This window comes from Mustela putorius, unplaced genomic scaffold, assembly GCF_011764305.1.
Source record: "Mustela putorius furo isolate JIRA1106 unplaced genomic scaffold, ASM1176430v1.1 tig00000831_pilon_pilon_pilon, whole genome shotgun sequence".
Classification (NCBI taxonomy): Eukaryota; Metazoa; Chordata; class Mammalia; order Carnivora; family Mustelidae; genus Mustela; species Mustela putorius.
Window position 1 is genome coordinate 8,158,621 of NW_025421490.1, and position 20,103 is coordinate 8,178,723.

The following is a 20,103-nucleotide window of genomic DNA, read 5'->3' on the forward strand; positions in this document are numbered from 1 at the left end:
CAATGCGGAGCTCGATCCCAGGACCCTGAGATCATGACCTGAACCGAACGCAGAGGCTTAACCCACTGAGCCACTCAGGCACCCCAGTACATCATTAGTTCTTGATGTTGTGTTCCATGATTCACCGTTTGCGGATAACGCCCAGTGCTCCACGCCAACTGTGTCCTCCTTAATACCCATCACCGGGCTCATCCATCCTCCCGACCCTCAAAACCTTCAGTTTGAGTCCCAGAGTGCATCGTCTCTCATCGTTCATCTCCCCCTCTGGCTTCCCCCTTCATTTTCCCCTTCCTTCTCCTAATGTCCCCCTTGCTATTCCTTATGCTCCACAAATAAGTGAAACCATATGATAATTGTCTTTCTCTGCTTGACTTGTTTCACTCAGTGTAATCCCCTCCAGTTCCATCCGCGTTGATGCAAAGGCTGGGTCTTCATCCTTTCTGATGGCTGAGTAATACTCCAATGTATATATGGACCACATCTCTTCTGTATCCATTCGTCTGTTGAAGGGCATCTCAGCTCCTTCCACAGTTTGGCTATTGTGGACATTGCTGCTATGAACATTGGGGTACATATGGTCCATCTTTTCACTATGTCTGTACCTGGGGTAAATACCAAGTAGTGCAATTGCTGGGTCATAGGGTAGCTCTATTTTTAACTTTTTGAGGAACCTCCACACTGTTTTCCAAAGTGGCTGCACCAACTTGCATTCCCACCAACATGTAAGAGGATTCCCTTTTCTTTTTGTACAAAAGAAATCTCTTCCCTCTCACTGCTTTCAGATTATTTCCTTGGTTCTAAGATTTACAAATGTGTTAGTATATGTCGTGGCAGTGGTTTGTTCTCATTCATCTTGGGAGAGGTCCTCTCTGCCTCTAGGACACGGATGCTTATTTTCTTCCCCAGGTTAGGGAAGTTCTCAGCTACAGTTTGCTCAAATATATCTTCTAGATCTCTCTCTCCCTCTCTCTCTCTCCACTCCCTCAGGGATACCAATAATTCTGATACTGGAACATTTCATTCCGTCACTAATCTCTCTGTTTGCTTCCTTGGGTTTTGTTTTTCCCACACCGGCTTGATTTCCATCTTTTCTATCATCTTATCCTCTATCTCACAAATTTGTTCTTCTGCCTCGTTTACCCTGGAAGTCAGCATATCCAGCTTAGACTGCATTTCATTCATCACATTTTTAAGTTCGGCCTGATTATCTCTCATTTCTGCCCTTAGAGATTCTATATTGTCATTAATATTTTTCTCAAGCCTAGATATCTCCTTGATAACTGTTACTCTGAAGTCAATTTCTGACATCTTGGTTATATCCATATCCAGTAGTTCTGGGGGAAACGCCACTTTTTCCGGTTCTTTCCTTTGTTGGAGGTTCCTCCTCTTAGTCATTCTGTTGAGAGGTGGTTGAGGGAATGCACAGTCCAAACTACTGACCGCAACCCAAGCAAGATGCATCTGTTTTATAAGGACTTTGGGGCTGTCTGCCTCTTGCTCTTCCAGCTTGTCTTCTGGGGGAGGGGCCTGCTGCACTGTTACTCAGGCAACCCTGTCTGGGCAGAGTTGCCCTGCCCCTTGTGGTGGGGGGCGGGTGGACAGGCTCAGTGAAACCGATTTTTTGTTTTTTGTTCTTTTATTTGACAGAGAGAGACATAGTGACAGAGGGAACACAAGCAGAGGGAATGTGAGAGGCAGGGAGCCCAATGTGGGGCTCAATCCCAGGACCCTGGTATCATGACCTGAGCTAAAAGCAGACGCTTAGTGACTGAGCCACCCAGGCACCCATGAAAACTGGTTTTGGGGGGCTTTTGTTCTCTAGTGGCTTTCCCCGTGGCTTTCCGTATCTCTTCCGAGAGTCAGAGCAGAAGTGATTGTATCCAATCCTCCATCTCAGAACAGAGAGACTGAAGTCTGACCTTCAGTGAGCTCTCCAGGCCACGCTGACTCCACTTCTGTCTGTGCTGCTAAGAACCACAGGGTCCTGGGTTGTGCATCCCACAGCCGCACTCTCAGCCCTCACTTCCGGGTCTGGGTATGTCTCTGTTCTTTGTGCTTCTAAAACCACCAGTCGCCCCCAGTTCGCACGCAAGCCTCCACAGCTCCAGGTTTCAGTCTGGGGGTCTGTCCTAAACTCCTTTCCCCACGGCTGCTGGTCTGCGCCTGGTCCCCAGCCCAGGAGGCTTTTGTGCTCCTGTGTCATCTCACCTTCCTGGCTCAGGTGCCTACGGCAGCTCCTGCCCCCTTCCGTTTATCTTCCAGTATCTGCCCGCAGAATCACAGCTCTCCACTTCATACCTTGAGAACAACAGCCAGAGATATTTTGTTTGTAGGGATCCAAATATATCTTTTTACATCTCGGGCTGATTTTGTGGGTGTTCAGAATGGCCTGGTAGGTATCCAGCTCAATTCTGGGAACTGGTTGAAACCGGGTCCCCTAGTCTTCTGCCATCTTTCTCCTCTCCTAAGGTTTTATTTTTAAGTAATCTCTACCCCCAACACGGAGCTGGAACTTACAACCCCGAGATCAAGAATCACGAGTTCTACTGATTGAGCCAGCCAGGTGCTCCTAGACAGTTATTTCTGACCTTTGATATTTCTGGCCTCATTCTGTTCCTTCCTTCTCTGAGTGTTTGGTGTCCATGACTGCTAGACCATGCTGGAAGCCTTTCTCTCTGGATGATAGTGACGATGCAGAGATGAGGTTAAGTAAGGCTCAGGAATAGGATCAGAGAATGAATGAGATGTAGGAACAAGGTGAGCCCAAGCATGGGCAAAGGACAAAGTACTCCCATGGCCAGCCCTCTGCAACCATGAAGAAACCTCGAGAATGTTAGCCAGAAGGCATGAACGTGGAGTTGCCAGAGCAGCCTGGGCTGCCAACCTTTGAGTTTTTCTGAGGAGAAATAAAATTTTATCTCCTTTAAGCCACTGCCTATCTTGAACTACTATAAGGACCTAGACGTCATGCTAGTTAATAAGTAACATTACTCAGGTTTTTTTGTTGTTGTTCAGTTTATGGGTTATAAAATGCTTAGGTGCAGATAAGCTCACAGCAGAGACACAGAAATAGCTGCTTTATGGAATGTCAAAGGACAAAAATAATACAACTTGGCAACAAATCTGAAGTCCTTTATTCAAGGAAAAAAAAACCAATCCATGGATTGGAGGAGTACAGTTCCCCAAAGCAATGGAACATCCTTCCTGAGAGATTTTGGGCAAGAGCCAGTTTTACTGAATATTAGAAGCAGCGATGCATAAAAGGGCATGAAAGCTGGGAATCTGGCTGGGAAGTCCTGCATCTCCTCCTACAGCTAGCAGGTTCTACTTCTTAGGTGAGGTAAGTTAGCCAAAGCGGAGTTGGAGGACTGCCATTGGCATGCGTTAGGATTCTTTGACAGGTGCTTTCTGTAACTTAGGTGTAGATCTGTAATGCGGGCTGGTCCAGAGGGCAGCCTCCATTTTCTGGTCCAATATATGAATTAACTTTATCAGAAGATTTCAAATATGGGCACCTTAACTAACCGAGCCACGCATCTGCTTTCAGCTCAGGTCATGATCCCAGAGTCCTGGGATTGAGCCCTGCACTGGGCTCCCTGCTGGTGGGGAGCCTGCTTTTCCCTCTGCCTCTACCTCTCCCCTCACTTGTGCTCTCTTTCTCTCTCACTCACTCTCTCTCTCAAATAAATAAAACCTTTAAAAAAAAGATTCCAAATACTATACAAGACCAAAACTTTATGAGAACTTTCAGTAATTTTTTAAAGTGGCTGATAGAATTCTGAAACCACGTAGATGCTAGGTAGCATATGCTTCTTTATGGGGGCAATCAATTTTTTCAGACATATGTGTATTTTTTTAAATTTTATTTATTTGTTTATTTATTTGAGAGAGAGAGAGAGAGAGTGAGAGAGCATGAGAGGGGAGGTCAGAGGGAGAAGCAGACTCCCCATGGAGCTGGAAGCCTGAAATGGGACTCAGTCCCAGGACTCCGGGATCATGACCTGAGCTGAAGGCAGTCGCTTAACCAGCTGAGCCACCCAGGCGCCCTGTGTATTTTCTCTCCAACTAAATTATAAACTTCTTGAGGAAAGAGGTCAATCTTAAAACTTAAGTTAATATATTCTGATTTCTAATTTTAAAATTTCTCACCAATTAACATTAATGATTTTAGTTTTTTAAAAAGCTACTATTTACTGTAAGCACATATTTTAAATAAAAATATGGATATTTTAGTTAAAAACACTTAAGCAACACTCGATTTCAGGACTGCTGGTATACATAACAAATAACTTTGCATTCCCCCACAGTGAACCAGATGACTATATAGTAGAAAGAAGACACATAATTATCTATTTTTAAACCTCGAAAAGCCAAAGATTAAATTTTAAAAAATCAGAAGATTAAGTTGTATCTAGTTTTTCTTAGAATTTTCACCATTCATAATAACCAGTTAGAAAAAATAATGGGAAACAGACATTTCTGCAAAGAAGACATCCAAATGGCCAATAGACACATGAAAAAGTGCTAATAAACATTACTCGACCTCAGGGAAATACAAATCAAAACCAGAGAGATACCACTTCTTACCAGTCAGAATGGCTAAAATTAACAAGTCAGGAAACAACAGTTGCTGGCAAGGATGCACAAAAAGGGGAACCCTCCTACACTGTTGGTGGGAGAAACTCTCCATCTCAGGAAACAAACTGAGGGCTGCTGGGGAGCAGCGAGGGATTGGGTGGTTGGGTGATAGACATTGGGGAGGGTGTGCTATGGTGAGTGCTGTGAATTATGTAAGACTGATGATTCACAGACCTGTACCCTTGAAGCAAATAATATATTGTATGTGAATTTTTTAAAAAGAAGAAAAAGAAATAATGGGAGAATATAGCAACGAGAAAAGAATATAAATGGGTTGCCTGGGTGGCTCAGTCAGATAAACATCTGCCTTCAGATCAGGTCATGATTAGGGTCCTGGGATCCAGTCCCACATTGAGCTCCCTGCTCAATGGGAAGTCTGCTTCTCCCTCTCCCTCTGTCCTCCCCAGCTTGTGTTCTCTCTGTTTCTCTCAAATAAATACAATCTTCAAAAAAATCTTTAAAAAAAGAAAAGAACATAAATAATATAACAAAAAAGTACAGCAACAACAGCAAACAAACAAAATAATAAAAAGCAGAAGACCCAGGAATGAATTCACCAAGGTATTTGCCCACTTTAAGACTTAAAAATGGGAAGCTGTGGGAAACACAATAAATAAATGCAGAAAAACATGAATAGGTGTTCTTGGATAGATAAGCTCAACATCAGAAATGTCAATTTTTCCTAAATTAACCCATTTATTTCTATGTTTCCAATAAGAATGATGCTGGCAGAAATTTTAATTGGGGGAATGGGAAACTAGACAGAGCGGGTTACAAAGTTCCCATAGAAGAATAAACAAGAAGGGGAGGAAAGAATTTTTTGAAAGAGAAGAGAAATAAGGGGAAATTAGTCCTACCAGAGAGTGAAACATACTATAAAGTGACAATCATTAAAACAGACTGGTATAGGTACAACAATAGATACCTGAATAGAACAGACACTCAGCAATAGGCAAACAGTTACAAGACTAAAGGACATGATTAAAAAAATGGCATCTCAAATCAATGGAAAAAAGATTAATTATTAAAGTAAATGATATGGGAAAAATGGTTAGCCACTTTAAAAAAAATAGTAGTTGTATGTCTGCCTCACACCTTATACTAAAATAAATTCCAAACATAAAAAACAACCATAAAAGCACTCTAATAAACCACGGGATTGGCTTTTGACAAAGATATCAGGATAGTTCAGTGTGAAAAGAACAGTCTTTCCAACAAATGCACTGCCACGACCAGGTATCAATATGCAGAATAATGAAATTTGACCTCTACCTCCTAGCATATACAAAAAAATCAACTCAAAATGAACCAAAAACTGAAATGTAAGAGCTAAAACTATAAACCTACTAGAAGAAAGCAAAGGTGTAAATCTTTATGACCTTGGACTAAGCAATGGTTTCTTAAATATGACACCAAAACAAACAAAAAAAGAAAAATATAGATAAAATGGACCTCAAAATTTAAAATCTTTTGTGATTAAAAAGACACCATTAAGAAAGCAAAAAGAAAATCCATAGAATGGGATAAAATTTTTATAAATTACATATCTAATAAGGAAACTGTATCTAGAATACATAAATAACTATTATAATTCTATAATAAAAAGACAATTTTTCCAATAGACAAGGATCTGACCAGACAGTTGTCCCAAGAAAATACATAAATGGCCAATAAGCACATGAAACCATGGTTAACATCATTAGCTATCAGGGAAATGCACATCAAGAGGACAAAGAGATACTACTTCACACCTAATAGCACAACTCTTCTCAAAAAAGCAAACAATAAAAACCATCGCAGATATGGAAAGACAGAAACTCTCACACATTCCTGGTGCATGTAAAGTGACATGGCCATTCTGGAAAACAGTCTGTCAGCCCCTATCACAGTTAAACACACTTACCATATGATCCGGCAATTCTACTCCTGTGTACGCATCCCAAGAGAAATGAAATGAAATGAAAACACGTGTCCGCATAAAAATTTGTGAACAAGTGGGCATGGAATCATTAAGCACCACAGCCAAAGAGTAGAAACCATCTGAATTGCCCACCAACTGAAAACTGGATAGCATGCTCTATCCACAGGTGGAGCATTATTCATCAATAAAAAGAAATGAAGTATGGGTCTATCCTACGAGACAGATGAACCTTGGTGACATTATGCTAAAAAATTAAAGTGTTATGCTAAATGCGAGAAGCCAGTTAGATCATTCCGTCACATCTAATTCCAATTAGATCATTCCGTTTATACAGAATAAGCAGAAGGGACATCCATATGGACAGAAGGTAAGTGAATGGCTGCCTGGTTTGGGAGACTGGAGTAAAATGAGGAGTGAATTCTAACATGTACAGGATTTCCTCTGAGGTAACAAAAAAGTTCTAAAACAGACTGTGGTGATGGTTGCACATCTTTGTGAATACAGAAGAAGTTACTGAGCTGCACCGTTTCAATTGATGAACTGTATGCTACACGAGCTATCACTCAATAAAGCTTTTGTTTTTAAAGAAAAACAATAGGAGACTACATATAATTATATAACTATATAATCATATAACTATATAATCTTCAAGTGAGGAAGGCTTAGGAACGATGTGAACTCAGAAGCCATAACAAAAAATAGGAATAAATTGATCCATTAATAAAAGGTAGGGATATAAACAAAAATTTTCATAGAAACATCACCATATATAAAGTCAGTGTCAACAACAAAGTGGGCAAAATATTTGCAACTCACATTACGAAGACTAATTTCCCTAGTAAACAGGAATGGCCTCAAACCAATGGAAAAAGTCCATCAACAGACAGAACACAGAAAAGAAAATATAAATGCTTTTTAAATACCCCCAAATATGCTCAAAATCAGGAATAAAAAGAGGATATAAACTAAAACTAAGAGATCTCATTTTTTCCACCTACGTGATGGTCATATGTGAGAAAACCTTCCCATGTTCTTCTGTTGGTGAGAGTCTGCCCCCTCCAACGCCCCCAGGCATTCTCAGTCCCCGCTGATGGAAATGTAATTGGTGCAGCCTCTCCGGAGGGCAGGTGGCACCGTGAACTCCCAGCAATCCCACTGGTGTGGATTTGTGGCACAGACAAGCCTGGGTGCTCAGGAAATCATATGCACAGTAAGTTACTCCTGGGTACAATCCTAGTCCTAGCCAACAGGCTGGAAGCTGCCAAACTTCCATAAGCAGAGAATCGGTTAACTAAATTACAGTCTACTCCTATCGTGAAACCCCCTCCATTTGTGAAGAAAGAGAAGATGCTTAGCGTGCTGGCATTGAGCAAGGTCTATTGTGACATGAAGAAAGAAAATACAGAATGGCGATTATGCTTTTACTATTCATGCAAAAAGAGAATGGGTTGGGAGGAAATATAAATATGAATTTGCTTGAAAATGAATTACCCTCTGGAGGAATATACAAGAAACCATTAATATTTATTGTGCCCTCCCTAGAGGGCAGGGACAGAGACTTTTTCTCTTTTTTTTTTTTTAGCAAATAGCCTTTTGTACCCTTTGAGTCCCCTGAATGTTTTTAATTATCTTATAAATAAATATTCTTGCTATTATTCTTGGTCACTGGAGGCTTAGATCCGCTTGGCATCAAGAGCCACAGTAAATCCAACAGCAACAGAGAGCCCACGTGAGGTTACACTCAGGAAATGGATGTGACACACAGAGGGAAGGGGATGAATAGGGCAGTCGGACTTAACAAATAAGCATACAGGATTCCCAATTAAATGCGAAATTTGGGTAAATCATTTTTTCTATCATGCAATATTTAGGACATATTTACACTGTATTTTATCAGACAACTCTAGCTGCGAGAAAATGCTTAGGCTGCACTGGGCAGCTGATCAGAAACACGACTAGCATACGTCCCTCTCCAGAAGAAAGGTCCACATGCCACACTGTCCAGAGAAAGAGGTGACATGGATTCTTTACTCACGGTAGTAACAGCTTGACCCATCATCATCCCGAATCCCCACTGATGTATGAGATCGTTTAACGTAGGCATGAGCGGCTTATGAACAAAACACGGAGCACAAGGGGTTACCATCTTCCAAGAGAAAGGGAGAACCAGAGTGAGGGAAAGACTTAGAAACCCAGACCATGGGGGGAAAAAAGATGTTTTCATATTTTAATTTTCAACTTTTTAAATTCAGCAGTCCCAAGTGCAAAGACATACAGTGACCATGGTTCTCTGAAATATTTTTTCAAAGCCAGCTGACAGGTTTCATCTCAGCTGGAGCTGAGTGTATGAAAAAATAAAACCTGGTATGTGACAGCCAGAATTCAACATTCCTGATATTTACTTCCTAAGGGTCTTGTTTTTTGGTAAGGTTTGCCCACAGTCACCCATCTCACAGCAGTGGAGTTTGCTTTTGATCCTGGAAGAAGTCACTGCACGAGCTGTCACCCATGAACTCAGGTCAAGGAAGAAGCACCCCAGTGGCCACTGGCCGGCCTCCCATGACTAGGAGGGATTGTGTACATGTCACACGGGCTTGTTCAGAAGTGACAGGAGCTGGTGTTAAAAATGCCTGGACAGGACAGACACCTCAGGACTAGACAGCAAACTGGTCACACCAGCTCTCCGTCTGCCCTCCTCCTCCCAGGCTTCCTTCTGATGTCCATCAGTGTCCCCATACTCTCTCCCCAACACTGTCGACAGCCAGCTCCAAGCCAAAGTCATGGCTCCCTCCTTAGGAGGTGTCCTGAGGCCACACTATCGCCAAAAGTCACACGCTGTATTCAAAAAACAATTCACACTATGGAAACTACTATTTATTTCATCATGTCCCCAAGATTGTACATGCATTAGTTTGGTGCTCTAACTCCCCATTACATCATCATCATCCCCATTTCATAGACGGTAAAACAGAGGCTCAGGAATACAAAGATGTCCTGAAGAACTGGAACCCAGTTCAAGTGTGGCTGATACCAGACAATATGTTCTTTTCACTACTGTGTGCTGCCTTACGTCTCTCTGCACTTAAAAAACAAACAAACAGCTAATAGAGTTTTCTTCTCAGTTATAAAAGGAATAATAATAGAAAATCTAAGCAACTAGGTCTAGCAGAATGGGCTTGTGTTACCTGCCAGTCTCTTTCTATCACTCTTCCTCTCTGCCAAGCGACCTCAGGGTGCCATCATCCCTAGGCATCTCAAAACCCAGTTTCCACACATCATACTGTAAACTACAGGGGCAGGGACTTGGGCTGGTTGCCACGCTCACCCCAGAAACTAGAGGAGAGGTTAGGACATGCTAGGAGCTCAGATGTACTGAATAGACACATGCATGAATGAATGGTAACTTGTCGGGAGCCAGTACAGGAGGCCTACTCTAAGAGCTGTAAGGGACTGAATATGATTGGCTGTTCATTTAGGTCCACTCTCGCGGGAGGTGCATGAGCACTGCATTTTGATTGGTTAGCACTGCCTGTATAAAAACGCATGCGCCGAGGGTAGAGAGGAGAAAGAAAAAAGCGATTAAAGAAGGTTCCCCACTACGTTAGTCTCCCAGTCGTTCTTGCGGGCTGAGAGCGACAAGTGGTGCTGAAACCCGGGAACTCCTGCAGAAGAGATGCGCGGAGTTAGGCGACGATCAGGTAAAGAGTGCACCTATTTCTGTCTAGTGACAGGGAAAGTTCCTCAAGTCGAGGACGAGCGTAGAAAGCTTTCCGGGATGGGAAACGAGATGGCTGCAAAGTTCCTAGGATAAGGACGAGAGTAAAGCTTTCCGGTATGGGAAACGAGATGGTCACATATAAAATGCTGGGGCCGCTTTCTGATATCCTTAAAGCAATTGGTACTCCTTTAAAAAATAAAGCAGCTCGTTTGTTTTTGAGAGAAGTGGGACAAACGGCTCCCTGGTTTTTGGAAAGGAGCAGAGGAGGGAAATCGCCCAAAAGCCAAAAGGTGAGCAAGATGCAAAAGGAGCTTGCAAAAAAGGAGGAAAAGCTAAAGAAGGCTATGGCGCAGCTCAAAATGCAGGGGTAAGTTATGGCGCAGCTGAAATTAAAAGTGAAAGAAGGAGCTATGGCGCAGTTACAAACAAAGACGGAAGTGGTAGATAACTTAGATCCTGTGCCCATGCGCCCAGCCCCAACAGCGCCACCTTACGAGGGGCCTCCTCCGTATAAACCTTGCTGCACCAAGGCCTGCTATTGTGCGAGCTGCACCGCACAAGTGGCTGCCATAGTAGCCTCTCAGGAGTTTGGGTGGGAACAGGATTCTCATTCAGTCCTAAAATCCCCACTTACTCTAACTCCACCTTTTTTGGCTATAATTATAATCAACGACAACAACACCTCATGGTTCAAGCCATGATGGCTCTTGAGGCTGGTACCTCCCCCCAGATATGGCTAAGCATGCTAGATCGGTAGTCAAAGACGGGTAAGACTGATCCCACACCATAGCAACCTAAGACAGGGGCTCTTCAACCAGGGAGAGTACCCGATGACGGGTAAGCATGTGTGCTGAGGATTGGCAACCTAAGACAGGCACAATCTCAGCCATTATAAATAAATAAAAAAGGGGGAGATGTCGGGAGCCAGTACAGGAGGCCTACTCTAAGAGCTGTAAGGGACTGAATATGATTGGCTGTTCATTTAGGTCCACTCTCACGGGAGGTGCATGAGCACTGCATTTTGATTGGTTAACACTGCCTGTATAAAAACGCATGCGCCGAGGGTAGAGAGGAAGAAGAAAAAAGCGATTAAAGAAGAAGGTTCGCCGCTACGTGAGTCTCCGAGTCGTTCTTGCGGGCTGAGAGCGACAGTAACTCTTTCCTTGAATGAGTGAGTTTGCCTGTCAGTCCTGTGCAGGGGCCACGATCATCATCTCTGTATTGTTTTACTTTTAGTATATGTGCTGCTGAATAGAGCACTCTCCTTGAATAAGCAAGAGTTAACTGCAATGCCTAACTTTAAAATTCAAATTACTATGAATTTTTTTAAAAGATTTTATTTATTTACTTGAGAGAGAGACAGTGAGAGAGAAGCAGACTCCCCATGGAGCTGGGAGTCCGATGCGGGACTCGATCCCAGGACTCCAGGATCATGATCTGAGCTGAAGGCAGTCGTCCAACCAACTGAGCCACCCAGGCGTCCCTCAAATTACTATGAATTTTTAACATGGGTTTAATTATTTTACATTATGTATCTAATTCTACTTTGTTTATTTGCATACATGCAAAATGACATATGGTATTGCAGCACTGTTAATAATAACAAAAGGTTGGAAACAACCCAAATGTCAATGTCAACTGACAGGAAAGTAGTTAACAAATTATGATCTAGCCTGGTAATGGAATACTATGCAGTTATAAAAGAGAATTTTATATACACACACATATATACAAACAGTATATGGATACATACATGTATATATACTATTATGTATAACATAATATAGAATGTATACGCATAGATCCACAAGTGTATGTATTATGTATATATGGCTGCAGTGCACATTATAGACCACATGCATACATACACACATGTATACATATATACACACACACTAGCATGTATGTTATGCACACACACTGATATTATCAGAAGATCTCTGGATACTAAATGAAGCAAGCAAGCAAGGTCAGGGTCTATAGTAAGTCACCTTTCGGAAGAAGACAGGATTCCTGCTTGCTTGTATTTGCAAAAAGAAATCATGGAAGCACATAACAGAAACCAAGAGAAGTGGCAGATGTGGAGGGTGGGAAAAGGAACTGGAAGTGGGGGGAGACGTGGGTGGAGCAAGACTTCTCACAGAGTATGCTTTTATATACCTTTATTCTAGGTAATGTGACGTTCCGTCTTAGACTTGTCAATCCACTTTGAAGGCAGAGAGCAGCCCGAACAGCCTCCCTCCCCATGCCCAGGGCCACTCGGAAGGAGCGGCCGGCCTCTGTCAACGCCCACAGCTCTGCTTTCTGGTACTCGCCTTTTAAAAGACAGTTCTTAGCTTTCCCTCTTGAGTTTTCCATCTCGAACTATCTTCCGCATCTTTACACGGTGCGCACACACTCGCCCTCCCTACAGCATCCCTCCTGGCTATATCACAGATTTTTCCTCCATTTACATTCAGTGTATCAGAGAGGGACTCCCTCTTCACACAAGAAGGAACAGGATAAAAAACACCAGTTTCTCCTGGTACGATGATCAGCTTCCAAGCGCGGCGCGCGTTGTCGGAGGGAGTCCAAGAAAAGCACCGCAGAATGAAGGGCCTCCCAGACTCTGCAGACGCCGCTGTCTGCTGTGGTGTGTGCTCATTCCCTGCGTCTCCTGGAGCCTTACACTCTCCTGAAACACTGTTCGGATACCAGGTTTTACAAAAAGTGGTATAAGATGGAAGAATTTTTTTTTTTTTTTTAGATTTTAGTTATTTATTTGACAGAGTGAGAGACCGTGAGAGAAGAACAAGCAGCGGGAGAGGGAGAAGCAGGCTCCCCGCTGAGCAGAGAGCCAGATCCCGGGCTTGATCCCAGGGCCCTGGAATCACAACCTGAGCTGAAGGCAGACGCTTAGGGACTGAGCAACCCAGATGCCTGTGAAGATTTTTTTTTTTTTTAAAGATTTATTTACTTACTTGAGTGAGAGCACAAGTGCAAGCAGAAGAAGAGGGAGAAAGGATCTTCAGCCGACTCTGCGCTGAGCAAGGAGCCCCAAATGAGGTTCAATCTCTCAAGCTTGAGATCATGACCTGAGCTGAAGACAAGAGTCAAATGCTTAACTGATTGTGCCACCCAGGGGCCCTTTTAAGCCCTATCAGTTGACATAAAAGATCCAGCATGATTCTCTCAAGGTTTTTTGGTTTTTTATTTTATTTTATTTTTTTAAGACTTTTTTAAAAATATTTTTATGTATTCATCAGAAAGAGAACAGAAGCAAGGAGAGCTACAGGCAGAATAGGCAAAACAGGCAGAGAGAGAAGCAGGCTCCCCACTGATCAAGGAGCTCAACGTGGGACTTGATCCCAGGACCCCCGGATCATGACGTAACCCAAAGACAGACCTTAACCAACTGAGCCACGCAGGCATCCCTCAAGGTATTTTTTAAAAAGTTTTTTTTTTTTTAATTCATTTGAGAGATATACAGAGACAGAGACAGCAGAAGCAGGGCAAGAGGCAGAGGGAGAAGCAGACTCTCCACTGAGCAGAGAGCCCAACAGGGGGCTTGATCCCAGGACCTAGAGATTACAACCCAAGCCAAAGGCAGACCCTTAACTATCTGAGCCACCCAGGCACCCCTTTTTCCAAGATATTTATTTATTTATTTTAGAGAATGAGCAGGCAGGAGGAGGGACAGAGAAGAAGAGAGAGAATCCTTAAGCAGACTTCTTCCTGAGCACACAGCCCCACATGGGGCTCGACCTCATGACCCTGAGATCACGACCTGAGCCAAAACCAAGAGTCGAATGCTTAACTAACTGAGTTCCCCAGGCACCCCTCAAGGCATTCTTAAAAATTCATTATATTCAAACACTGTAAAAGTTCAATTTATCTTGATGTTTTTAAGGATTGATACTTTAATTGATAATTAAAAAGCAGTATTTTAAATAAAATTAGTCATCATAACTAAAAAACAATGTAACAATAAATAGTAAATTGGAATCTCAAATGTCCTATATGAAGGTATGGTTAAGTACTACTGAATATCCCATGAATATATAATATTCACGTATTACCACATAGTCAGTGACACAATATTGCATGAAAGACATGAACTGTGAACGGAAAACACAACACCATACACGTGTGGGGAAGTCTGGATTTCTGGGTCTAGCAAGGCGGCGAGCCAATAAACTACTGAAGTTGCCAGGGAAAATGCGATGCAAAACACCGTTAAACCCCTATCTGCTCTCCCAGAGAATAAGCACTAAAGCAAACAGGCGGCTAGAAAGCAGGGCGGAAAACCAACCCTGACGCAGAGGCTGCCACAGAGACTGTAGATTTCTAGAGCCCAGAGACCTGAGTTTGATGACAGAGAAAGAGCACAGCCAGAGCCCCGGGCACATATAAGTCCAAGGTTGGAAACAGAGTGCCCCATGGAGCCAGAAACCTTTGAGAAAGATCCATGCAGGTGAAAGGATGAATAAGAAAAAAAATTCAGCCCCACGGCTCTGTATGAAGAAAAATTTTTCTTTTTAGAATTGGCAACCACAGATTTGGGCTCAACTTTTCATTCCAAGTTTGATCTCCCAAGAGCAGGCAAACCAGAACTTAGGATTCAAAATTTCAAAACATAGGCACCCTCAAGAAAGGCAACAGAAAAAAACAACAAGAGAATTAGGTTTCTGTGATTTTCAGACAACAGAATTCTGGCACAGAGAAACAGAAAATAAGATGCTAAAAATGCTTAAGGAAATAACATCTAATAATAAGGTGTAAGATTTGTACAGCGAAAAGACCTTGACAGATTTGAAAAATAGCCAGGCATAAATTCCAAAAAATAAGAAGATATCATCTTTGCTATCAAAAGCTCAGTGTGGGGGCACCTGGGTGGCTCAGTGGGTTAAAGCCTCTGCCTTCAGCTTGGGTCATGGTCCTAGGGTCCTGGGATCGAGCCCCACATCAGGCTCTCTGCTCAGTGGGGAGCCTGCTTCCTCCTCTCTCTCTGCTTGCCTCTCTGTCTACTTGTGATCTCTGTCTGTCAAATAAATAAAATCTTTAAAAAAAAAAAAAAAAGCTCAATGTGGGGGCAGCTGTGTGCCTCAGTCGGTAAAGCACCCAACTTCGACTCAGGTCATGATCTCAGTGTCCTACGATTGAGCCCTGTGTCGGGCTATTCATGCAGTGGGGAGTCTGCTTGTCCCTCTCCCTCTGCCCTCTGCTCCCTGCTCTGATCTCTCTTCCTCTCTCAAATAAGTAAATAAAATCTTAAAAATGAAAACCAGTAACAACAACAATGAGAAAAACTCTAAACCTCAATGGATGAGGGCACCTGGGTATCTCAGTCAGTTGAGTGAGTGACTCTTGATCTTGGGGTCGTGAGTTTCAGTCCCATGTCATTAAGTGAAGAGATTACTTAAAAAAAAAAAAAAATCGACAGGTTAAGTAGCAGACTAGACGAGGCAGTGCTGAAGAATTAATGAACTTAGAAAGTCTTATCTGATCGAAGAGAAGAGATGAGAGAATGAATCCCGTGGGCATCTGAAAGCAGAGGATATGAATGTACACGCATTAAGGAAGGAACTTGCCCAGGTTCCAGCGACAGCAAGAAAGGCAGCCCAGAGAGAAGGGTAAGCACGGGGACATAAGGTTAGGGAGGCGGGGGGAGGCCACTGTAGTTTGTGGGTCAGGAAGCCTTTAGGTCTTATTCTTTCTGAGGAGGCTAGCAATTTCATAAGGAGATTCCTGGGCACCAAAGGAGTCTCTGGCAGAGGGTGGTATGGGAGACGTGTGGGGGACAGGTGCTTGTCTTAGGCTTTCTAATCACAGCTACTACTTAACACGCCTAGGTTATCATCAAAGCTGGAGAGAACCAGGATGCTGTAGTAACAGACCAAATACCCAGGGATTCATTTCATGGCTGGAAAGAACAGAAGGACCGTTCCGTCCTTGCTGTTCAAAGTATCTGATCTCTGTAAAGAGGCAGATCCTGGAGACAAGGGTCACCGTTATTCCAAGGACTGTGCAGAGACACAGCACAGGCAGCAAATACTTTCACATTTATCTTTCTGGGGGGAAATCACCTTCATTAAAAGAACTCTGGCAAGCTAAGAGTAAAAAGAAAACTTCCTTGTTCAAAATGGCAGACTGCACACAGATCTATTCCCCATTTCCAATATTCCTAGTAAAAAATTAAAAGAGAGGGAGAAGGCAGGCAGGACATTTGAACAGATGGAAGAAAAAGGGAATCCGAGAAACAGATGAATGACCTGATCTATGAGAAACACTGCAATGAAGAAGGCAAAATAGTCGGAAAAAAAAAAAAGAAGAAGAACAGAAGTTGACCCTTAGCCTTAGAAGATAAATGGACAAACCCAGACACTCCGAATCCATTCCCACAGCTTCCTACATCCCTTCACAGAGTAGAGATGGAAATGTTAAAATTAGGTTTCTCAGACTTTCCTGGAACTTAGGATTCTGACTGCAGTTTAGAACCCCTGAAATACATTCAAGTGAGACTTGGAGGTTGGACATGAAGCCTTGGCTCCCTCCTGATGTCCTTCAACAGGGAAGGAACAGTGAACTTTTAGGGTTTGGCCACATGGTCCTGTCCTACTCAAGGTTGGGCTCAGCCTTGAGAGCTGGACAGTGCACCATCCTGTAGCAAGTCCTGTCTCCCTTTACATCTCCAACAAATTGTCCACCGAGGAGAATAAGAATAAAAACGGTGCTTTCCAGAGAAATGATAAAGCTACCATGTCAACTCATTCCACATACAAAATAAATCTTAGATGAGTTACAGATCTAACTGTGAGACACAAAGTTTTAAGATTAAAAGAAAATATAAACATAAATATCTTTATAACTTTTGATTAGGAATAGGTTTATTAACAAGACCCCAAAAGCAAAAAATATAAACAATACAGAAATGATTCTATACAAATGTGTTCATTCTCAGATATCTATTGATTCCTCAACTTGATAAATGGAATCTATAGAGACTAATCAGTAATACCATACTTAACGGTGACAGACCTTTCCTCTAAGATCAGGAACAAGATTAGGATGTTTTTACTCTCCCTCCTTCTATGCCACACTGTACCTGAGGTTCTGGGTGGGACATTAGCAAGAAAGTAAAATAAAAGCATCCATATTAGAAAGAAGTAAAAATAATTCTATTTGCAGATGACACAATCTCACATTGAGAAAATCCTAAGGAGTCTATGAAATACTATTAGAGTTCAGCAAGGTTGCAAGATAGAAGATCAATTTATAAGTCAATTGTATTTCTATAGCAATAAACAAGCAAAAATAAAAATAAGAAAAAATAAATAAAAATAATAAAATTCCATTTACCATAACATCATAATGAATATATATTTGGTAATAAATTTAACAAAGTATAAAATCTGCACTGTGAAAGCTACAAAATATTTTATTTTATTTTTTAAATGTTTATTTATTTATTTGACACAGAGAGTAAAGGTAGGCAGAGCAAGAGGGAGAAGCAGGCTCTCCACAGAGCTGGGAGCCAGATGTGGGGTTTGATCCTAGGACCCTGGGACCATGACCTGAGCTGAAGGTAGCTGCTTAACCGACTGAGCCATTCAAGCACCCTGAAAACTACAAAGTATTTTAAAGAAATTAAAGAAAACCTAAATGAATGGAAAGACAACCTCTTTTATGGTTTGAAGTACTGAATATGATTATAACAACAGTCCCCAAACTGATCTACAGATTCAATGCAATTCCTGTCAAAGTCGTGACTGTCTTTTTTGCAGAAACTGGTTGTAACATTCCTACAGAAATACAGAGGTACCCAGAACAGCCAAAAAATCTGGGGGAAAGAAAAAGAACAAGATTGAAGGATTAACACTTCCCAATTTCAAAGCTCACTACAAATCCATAGTAATCAGGACTATATAGCATGGGCATAAAGAAAGACACATAGATTAGTGGGATAGAACTGGGAATCCAGAAATAAACCCTTATATTTCTGGTCAGCTAATATTCAACAAAGGTGGAACAACTGAATAAGGAAAGAATAGTTTTTTCAATAAATAGTTCTGGGGAAACTGGATAGTCACATGCAAAAGAATGAAATTGGACCCCTACCTCACACCATATAAAAAAGTTAACTTGAATCAAATACCAAAACTTTAAAAGTGAAGTCTATAAAAACTCTTGGGAGAAAACATATGTATCTTTGTGACCTTGGATTAGGAAATGGTTTATTAGGTAAGGTAGCAAAGGCACATATAACAAAAGGAAAACCAGACAAAATAGATTTCACCAAAATTTTAAACATTTATGTTTCAAATCATACTATAGAGAACATCAACACACAACTGACAGATGGCAGGAAATATTTACAGACCATATATTTAATGAAGGACTTCTACTCAGAATTACAACTCCACAGTTCAAAGACAAATAGTCCAATTAAAAAAAAAAAAATGGGCACAGGATCCGAGCAGACATTCCTCAAAGAAGATACATACTGACCAAAGAGCAAATTAACGGACATTTGCATGCTGGGATCCTTATTGTAAATCATTTGTTCTTGCGCCTTGCGCTGGGTCTTGGTAGGTATAATTATAGCCAAAAAAGGTGGATGCATACATAATATGGCCGGACTTTGTATCACCCCTATAGCTCATAACAACTTATCCTTAGCAGCTAACCTCTCTAGACATTAGGATTGAATGAGAATCCTGTTCCCACCCAAACTCCTGAGAGGCTACTAGACATTCCTGTGACGTTGTTGTTTAGCACAGCTGCTGTCTGTACTGACGTTGTCAATGCTACTGCAGCAGCAGTGGCGGCGGCGGCAGATGCTGCAATAGCCGCAATGATGGCCGCTGTTATCCCAAAATCTCTTTTATGCCGTAGCAACACAGGCAAGTTATCGGAGTTCACTTGCACCGGCATAGGGATGTATGTCGGTATCTTGGCTGCCAAGTGTCCCACCGTGGCGTTCCAACATTCTGATAGCAGACAATTCTGGGACTCACAAGAGAGACTAGATGACTTGTTAATAGTAGAAGCATTAAAAACTATGAAGAGAAAGGGAACTCTAACACAGACGGGCATTGGTGAGTAACTTATGTGCTTAGCTGAGGTGCAATTGCAAGTAACATTTGTTTCAAATCGAGAGCCTATGTGATAGTTGTACGTACAGTTACGCCATGTAGACCCATTAATAAAGTGAAGGCTTTCCAAGCCTGTACATGCCTGTGCAGCGTTGCAGAGCAGCCACCTATCTAGAAGGTGAGCTGACGCGCCTTGCGCTGGGTCTTGGTAGGTATAATTATAGCCAAAAAAGGTGGAGTTAGAGTAAGTGGGGATTTTAGGACTGAATGAGAATCCTGTTCCCACCCAAACTCCTGAGAGGCTACTATGGCAGCCACTCGTGCGGTGCAGCTCACACAATAGCAGGCCTTGGTGCAGCAAGGTTTATACGGAGGAGGCCCCTCTTAAGGTGGCGCTGTTGGGGCTGGGCGCGTAGGCATAGGACCTAAGTTATCTACCACTTCCGTCTTTATTTGTAACTGTGCCATAGCTCCTTCTTCCGCTTTTAATTTCAGCTGCGCCATAACTTCCCCCTGCATTTTGAGCTGCGCCATAACCTTCTTTAGCTCTTCCTCCTTTTTTGCAAGCTCCTTTTGCATCTTGCTCACCTTTTGGCTTTTGGGCGATTTCCCTCCTCTGCTCCTTTCATCATCACTCGAGCTAGATCCCTCACTGTCTGAGTGTCCATTTGAGCTTTCACTCTCAGAGCTAGTGTCCTTCAAGGAGCCTTTACAAGATTCCTCTTTCACTTGTTCTAAGATCTCCCCTCCCA

The 20,103-nt window shown here is 42.3% G+C and overlaps 1 protein-coding gene and 1 non-coding gene across 9 annotated transcripts in view; both read right to left on the reverse strand.

The window, feature by feature from the left end:
* Window positions 1–20,103, reverse strand: part of KIAA0319 (KIAA0319 ortholog) — a 99,530-nt gene that overhangs the window by 66,894 nt on the left and 12,533 nt on the right. The window contains exon 1 of one of the 8 annotated variants that reach the window (XM_045085102.1): window positions 2,209–2,299. The exons of the other annotated variants lie outside the window; for them this stretch is intronic. The gene's annotated coding sequence lies outside the window, so the exon portion shown is untranslated. Of the gene's footprint in view, window positions 1–2,208; window positions 2,300–20,103 lie in introns of those variants that run through there. 8 annotated transcript variants of the gene reach the window in all.
* Window positions 11,430–11,537, reverse strand: LOC123393377. Its single transcript, XR_006608147.1, has one exon. It is a non-coding gene; the product is annotated as a U6 spliceosomal RNA (small nuclear RNA).